The sequence below is a fragment of the Silene latifolia genome, chromosome 9 (assembly GCF_048544455.1).
Source record: "Silene latifolia isolate original U9 population chromosome 9, ASM4854445v1, whole genome shotgun sequence".
Taxonomy (NCBI): domain Eukaryota; kingdom Viridiplantae; phylum Streptophyta; class Magnoliopsida; order Caryophyllales; family Caryophyllaceae; genus Silene; species Silene latifolia.
In genome coordinates, this window is record NC_133534.1 from 145,811,416 (window position 1) to 145,819,036 (window position 7,621).

Below are 7,621 nucleotides of genomic sequence, written 5' to 3' on the forward strand. Positions count from 1 at the left end.
CCTCCAAAGCTTGCTAGTCTTCGACCATATCATCATTATCATCATCTTCCTCAATAGAAGTGGACTCATCACCACTTCCCTCTTCACTTCCTTATTCATCCTCTTGTTCTTCATCACTAGCCTCTTCATCAATGTTATCATCAACAACCTCATTACCGACAACCTCATTGTCACCCGGAATCTCACCCCTAGATGCACTCGGAAAGAAGACTTCCTATCCGCCCAACTAGGCAAAGGACATGAAGGATCAAGTAGTCCTTGCCTAGCTAAATGAAGGAGGGGTGGATATTAGGCTAAGTAAGCATCTTCCCGATCCTTAAAGGCTTGCTTGTGCATCTCTTGCATAAGTAGAGTCATATAATCTTTGCTTGCTTCAACACCTTCGGGTTTGAACTCTTTGTACTTGAAAGGATAGGGTGGTGTGACAATGGAAGAGGAGGGCATTTCAATTTCACCCCTTTGTTGTCGGATGATGTATTCGGCTTCTTTTGAGAGGGGAAGGAGGTAGTTGGTCCGATGGACACTCAAACGACATATCTTCGAAGGCAAAGTAAAAGATCTAGCCTCACTTGTGAGCCATCCACACTTGGTGTCAAGAGGGTTATGAGTAACCCACTTGTACTTGTTAATCATAGCATCCATATCAATGAGATGGCCCCCCTTTTTCGCCACATACTTGCTATCCTTGTTGAAATTCGGATCAAAGTACTTAGCCAAAAGAGTGACTAGACCTCCATTCAAAATAACGGTGGTGCCTTGCTTCCCACAATCAACATTTAGCCATATTTCCACCAAAAGCCTTAGAGAGTTGAAAGGCTTGGTGAATTCCCTTCCAATATTTAAGGCCGACTCAAGAAGAACAAAATCGAGTTTGGTAAAGTGGTTGGTGTCTTTTCTTACAATGATGGTATTCCCGATGACCTTGTGCCACACTATAATGCCCGGATGGTGGACTAATAGAGCGCGACTAGCATGAGAGTTCTTAAATTTCCTTCCGTAAATCGCCTCCCAAAGAGGAGCGGGGTCATACTTTATGGCGTTCTTGAAATAACTATGTGAATCACTAAGACCCAATGCTTTACCCAATTCCTCAAAGGTGATGCACCTACTCATATTAGCTAGGCGGAACTCGATGTTTTCCATAGTCTCTACCTTGGTAACTTTCAAAGAACTCAAGAATTCTAAGGTAAGGGAGGGGTATGTCAATTCTTTTGTAACAAACAATTTTTCCAACCCCATGGCTTTAAAGAAGGCTTTGGTTTGTTCAAGGACACCCAACTTGTCCAAGGCATCTTCACAAATAAACTTGGTGGATAGAAAGGAGTTTCTAGCATACTTGGCAAAAGTTTCCCTTTGGGAGTTAGAAATGAAAATTACCTCCGGATAGTTCGAAAGTTGAGCAATTTCCGGAGTTGTTGATGTTGTTGCTTCCAAGGGAGGTTGTTGTTGTTGCACTTCCAAGTTTGAACTAGCTACCACCATAGCCAATGAGGCTTTCTTTGCTTGAAGACTCTTTTGTCTTGTTGAGAGTGCCTTTGCCTTAGGTGCCTTTGTTGCTCCTTTTGTCCTTCCCATTGATGAGTGAACCAAGAAAAGAGTGAAAATCTTCAATTTCCAAGTATACCCAAATCGATTTTAAGATGAAAGGCTTTGCCTTTATAATTTAAAAAATCGACTCAAAGGTAGAAGATTTTGGTGCTTGGTTTGATTTTTGTTGGAAGAGGAGTGATTAATTGTTGTAAAAAGGAAGTTTTGATTTGATTTTGTTGAATGTGGTTGAGGAAATCTTGTTTTGGTGATGGAGAGGATGAGGGTTTTTGAGTTATGGGGTTTATGGGTAGTGTTTTGAATGAAGAAATGAAGAAATAAGTGTGGGAGGGGGTTTATAAAAGACCCGAAAAAATTTGAATTGCAGGGGGAAGACGGGCGTCTTTCCGTCGGGACGCTCGGATTCTCTCTGCTTTGGTCTCAGGAATCTCGCCTAAAGACGGGCGTCTTTCAGCAAAGACGCTCAGATTTATCAACTGCGGGACGGGCGTCTTTCGCTGAAGACGGGCGGATTCCTTTCCAGTGAATTTTCTAGTTTTTCTCAGCCTAAAAGACGGGCGTCTTTCCTTCCAGGACGGGCGTCTTTCTGAAGACGGGCGGTTTCTCTTTCAGGACGTTCGGATTTATCAACAGTCCCAAAAATTTCAAATTTTCAGCTCAGAAGGACGGGCGGATTTTGACCAAGACGCCCGGATTGCCTGAAGACGGGCGTCTTCCCTAGAAAACGCTCGGATTCTGCCCCTTTTACCCGGATTCAGTTCCATCCGTGTACTTGCATATCCCGTGTCATTTTTCATTCTTCAAAATCCCGTATTCTTCATTGTAGGGGCACTACTAAGGCATGAATAGCCTAGGCAATTGCTATCCCCACACTAAGCTAAAGCACTACACATCAATTGAAATCATTAGTCCCTCCCTCACTTCTCTCAAAAATGATAATTATCTTGATCAAAGTATAAAAATCCAAAAATGACAAAAATGCAATGTAAGAATTTAAAATGCAAGTTAGGGAGTTGGAAATATTTACAAATGGTGGTTTAGGGAGGACTCCACCAAACTCTCATCCTTAGTGAGATGTCATGGGGGCATGTCCAAGGTGTTGTTGATGTTGCTCAACACCTTGAAGAAGTAATCAAAAGCTTGTTCATTATCGTGATAAAGATCTTCAATAGACCTTTGCCCTTGTTGTCGGTCTTGATCGATAGCATTACCAATGTAGGGATTGAAAATCCCTTCAAACTCATCGTCCCAAAGACCACAAACTTCATCTACTTGATCACTAAAGATCTCTTGAGTTGATAGAGACAACTCTCCCACTTTCTTGTCTTGGCCAATGAGGCCATCCTCTTCGTTGCTTGACTTTGGTGTGCTTTTCAAGCTCTCTTTGTTACAATTCACTTGCTCTTTGAATAGAGCATCTTCAATTTTCTTCTTCCATTGGAATTCCGACTTCTTCCTATTATCCTTCCGGCTATAATGATCAATCATAAAACATGGTTCGTGCAAACAGAGAGCTCTCATGGTCTTGTCAAGATTGAAAGTTATGCTCTCATCTCCCACTTCTAGAGTGAGCTCTCCATGATTTACATCAATCACCGCACCCGCGGTGTGCAAGAAAGGTCTTCCTAGAATGATTGGAATGTTGGAGTCTTCTTCCATGTCAACAATGACAAAGTCCACCGGGATGAAAAATTTCCCAACTCTTACGGGAACATCTTCCCATATCCCTAATGGTGTCTTCGTCGATTTATCGGCCATTTGGAGCGTGATATTGGTGCATTTAAGCTCTCCCATCCCCAACCTTTTACTCACCGAGTACGGCATAACACTCACACTAGCCCCTAGATCACATAAGGCTTTGTTGATTGTGGTGTCGCCAATGGTACACGGTATTGAGAAGCTTCCCGGATCTTTGAGTTTTGGAGGTGAACTCCCTTGAAGTATTGCACTACTCACCTTAGTGAAGGCGATAGTCTCAAGCTTCCGGATTGACTTCTTCTTTGTGAGGATGTCTTTCATGCATTTTGCATAGGCCGGCACGTGATTGATTAATTCCGTGAAAGGAATTGAGACTTCCAAATTCTTCACAATTTCCATAAATTTTCCATGTTGGTCATCAAATTTGGGCTTGACTTGACAACTTGGAAAAGGAAGTCTAATCCCAATGGGCTCCTTCTCCTTGACCTTGTCTTCATTGTTCTTTGAAATTTCTTCTTTTGATGGTTCCCCATCCTTGGAGTTTTGCACAATTTCTTCTTTATCACTAGCTTCCACAACTTCATCCTCAACTTGCTTCTTCGGTGCTTCATACCTTGTACCACTTCTCAAGTGAATGGCACTATCCGTTTCATGTCTTGGGGGATTACTTTGAGGTGGTAATTGCCCATTTTGTCTTTGTGAGCTTGAAGATTCTAGTTGAGTCAATTGGGTTTCCAACATTTTTGTGTGAGCTAGGATGTTGTTGATGGTGATTTCCTTTGCTTGACTATCTTTTTGCATTTGAGTGAAAAACTCTTGTTGATTCTTTTGCATTTAGAGGACCGATTTTTGAACATCAAAACCTTGGTCATTTTGTTGATTGTATGGAGTTTGATTTTGGTAACCTTGGTTTTGGTTGTAAAAGGGTCTTTGATTTTGGTTTCTCATGGGAGGTAGGGTGTATGTTGGTTGAGGGTTTTGAACATTTTGGCTTTTGTATGAGAGATTTGGGTGGAATTTGGTGTTTTCATTGTAATAGTTGGAATAAGGGGTACCACTCTTGTATGCTTGGAAAGCATTCACTTGTTCATTTGTTCCCCTACATTCACTTTGGTCATGTCCTAAAGTTCCACAATTCTCACATATCCCACTTGGGATTGATGAAGATGCCGTCATGGCATTAACATGATGCTTTGGTGATTTTGAGGCTTCTTCAAGTCTAGCCATAGCTTTTTCAAACTTCAAATTGATGGTATCAATGTGAGCACTAAGTTGAGCACCCAATTGAGTAATGGAGTCTACTTCATGCTTTCCTCCTCTAGTAGCCTTGCGAGGTCTACTATATTGTGAGTTATGGACCGCCATTTCCTCAATTTTGTTCCAAGTCTGATTGTCATCAACTTCGGTGAACATTCCATTTGATCCCATGTTGAGAATGTTCCTTGAATCTTCATATAGACCGTTCCAAAATTGTTTTACCAAGAACCACTCGCTAAGTCCATGGTGAGGACAAGAGCGACAAATTCCTTTGAATCGCTCCCAAGATTCATACAAAGATTCTTCATCCCTTTGCTTAAAGCCCGTAATTTGAGCTCTTAACATGTTAGTCTTTTTCGGTGGATAGAACTTTTTGTAGAAAGCTAGAGCCAACTTCTTCCAAGAATCAATTCCGAGAGTAGCCTTATCAAGGCCTTTCAACCATTGTTTCGCGGTGCCAATGAGAGAAAAAGGAAATAAGACCCATCGAATTTGGTCTTGAGTTTCACCGGTTTGAGAAATCGCATCACAATAGTCACAAAAGGTCTCCATATGAGAATGAGGGTCTTCACTAGGCATCCCCCCAAATTGGCTTCTTTCGACTAATTGGATAAATGCAGATTTGGCAATAAAATTTCCGGTTAGATGTTGTGGTGTGGGAGTACCATTGGGTAGGTTCTCCTCGGTGGGTACGGAATGTGATGAAAACTTAGGCATTGTGGGTTGATTTTGTGTTGGGTTCTCCTCACCTTCTCTTGCAAAAGGGTTGATGAACTCAATAGTATTTGGTTGAATATCTACACCCTCACCAATACCTCTCAAAGTTCTCCTAGCAAGTCTTCTATTGGTTGTCAAAGTTCTTTAAATTTCGTGATCAAAAGGTAACAAGTCACCTTGTGACCTTCTAGACATGCAAAATATCAAACAACTGTAAAATAATTAGAACAAACCTTGAGGAGTTTTACTTCCCCAAGGCAAAGAAAGACACAACTAATAACAATATAAGAAAATCTAAATCAAGTTAACACCGTCCCCGGCAACGGCGCCATTTTTGGTCGGTAGTTATTTTTAACTATCTTTTCGGATACTTGTCGTTAGGAGCACCTAGACCAAAACACAATTTATAACTTCACAAACAACTCTACAATTAGTAAAGAGGCAAGTAAAGGGCGGATCCCAAGGGACGGGAATTGAGATGAGATTTCTATTGCAACTAGTGGTGTCTTAGGGGTGTCACAATTGGGGTTTGATGTAGAAGGTCACTAAACTAAATAGCAATGAAATTAAACAAGCAAGATGAATTAAAAGAGTTGTAAGCAATTGATAAAAGGCACTAGGGTGTTATGGGGTCATAGAGGATTCATGGGAATTGATCATACAAACATGTTCTCAAGTTATAAGCAAGCAATTATTGTTGTGATGGATTGAGTTGGGTTATATCTTACAATCCTAGGAAAGTTTGGGTCCCGGAGCCGAATCGATTAGATTGTACAACACCTACAAGTCGACTTAATCTTCCCTACTCAACAACATGCATGGTCTAATGATACTCGAGTTGGTTTATGTCTTACAAGTCTCACTGAAAATATAGGTGATGGGTAAAAAATGCAAGGATTCATAGGCTCACATTTCATCAAACATAACATGTGCATGAGTTGAGATCACAACAAGCAAGCAAATAAACTATGAAAGCATATTAATTTAAGCATGAATCATTCCCCATGTTGGTTTCCCCTAATTACCCATTAACCCTAGCTAAGGAAACTACTCACTCATTATCATGTTGAACATGCTAGCAAGGTTGTCAATCATACCAACAAAGTGAAACATGATGAATAAATGAAAGTAATTAACAATAATTAAAAAGGGGTTAAGAGAATTATACCTACTAATGATTCCAATAATAAAGCAAAGAATAAAAGAAGTACTTGATGCTTGATTGAGAGGTTGTCAATCTCCCAATAATAACCCAAATAATCTTCAATTACCCAAAATAAAGGATGAACAAGAGAAAGATTAAGGAAATGAAACTTGTATTAAAACTTGATTAATTGTTGATTACAAGATTAAAGAGAGATTTGATTGATATTAACTACACTAAAGATTGCTAAGAAGAACATGCTCTTCTAATTAGACTAATGGGGTATTTATAGAGGGGATTAGGTGTAGGAATTAGGGTTAACTAAGGGCTTTAATGACGATTAAGTCCCTACTTAAGGAAACGCCGGTCTCTAGAAAAAGATGTGCATCTTTCTTGGAGCTTGAAGAAACGAAATTGGTCTGCCTTGGAATCCGGGCGTCTTGAGCACGGGACGGGCGGATTCGGTGGTCTGTGCCCGGGCGACTTGGGGTGAAAACGGGCGTCTTCTGGAGCTGCTGCCCGGGCGTCTTGGTGTGAAGACGCACGGATTGTGGTGGTGGAGACGGGCGTCTTCTGGAGAAGATGCACGGATTGCTGGGCAGTCTGTTTTCTTCTTCTTTTCTTCCTTTTTCTTCATAAAATCCTTGGGGATTTCCTCGGGGATGCAAGGATCTTTTCTCATCATTGCCCATCTACTATAGTATGTACAAAGGCCTTCTAATCTTGTCTCTCCTTGATGCTTGGTCATTGAATTCAATCAATTTAGTCTCGTTTTGCCATGAAAATGCAAGGTTTGCACTCCTTTCCTACCAAGGGATCAAAACCCAAAGAATATGCAAAACAAAGAACTAAAGACAATAAATGACCCAAATATGCACTAAAAAGCATGGGAACAAGGCTAATTCGGGGACTAAATATGCTCTAATTATGGTCACATCAGATAGACATTCCCTCTCCAGACATGGAGATCAGTTCCCGATTATGTTCCCCCAGCGAGTGTTCACGACCGACGGTCACTCCCTCTCGAGACAGGGAGATCAACATCGACCCCAAGTCCTTCCGAAGTTTGTTTAAAGCTGAACACAAGTAGATTTCTCCCAGCAGTTCCAGACTGTGTCCTACTATCTTCTCCCAATATTGCGTATTGTTTTCCCTGGAGTTTCAAGGAATTTCAGGTATGGTCTCTTCTTATGGCTGGCAAGCCTCCTCACGTAGTCTAATGGACTTTAAACGACCCTCCTCGATAGTCGACAGACT

At 41.1% G+C, this 7,621-nt stretch overlaps 1 non-coding gene across 1 annotated transcript; it reads left to right on the forward strand.

The window, feature by feature from the left end:
- The first annotated feature begins 4,741 nt into the window (after positions 1-4,741).
- LOC141603464 (small nucleolar RNA R71) lies at positions 4,742-4,848 on the forward strand. The gene has a single exon (XR_012525339.1). It is a non-coding gene; the product is annotated as a small nucleolar RNA R71 (small nucleolar RNA).
- The last annotated feature ends 2,773 nt before the right edge of the window (positions 4,849-7,621 follow it).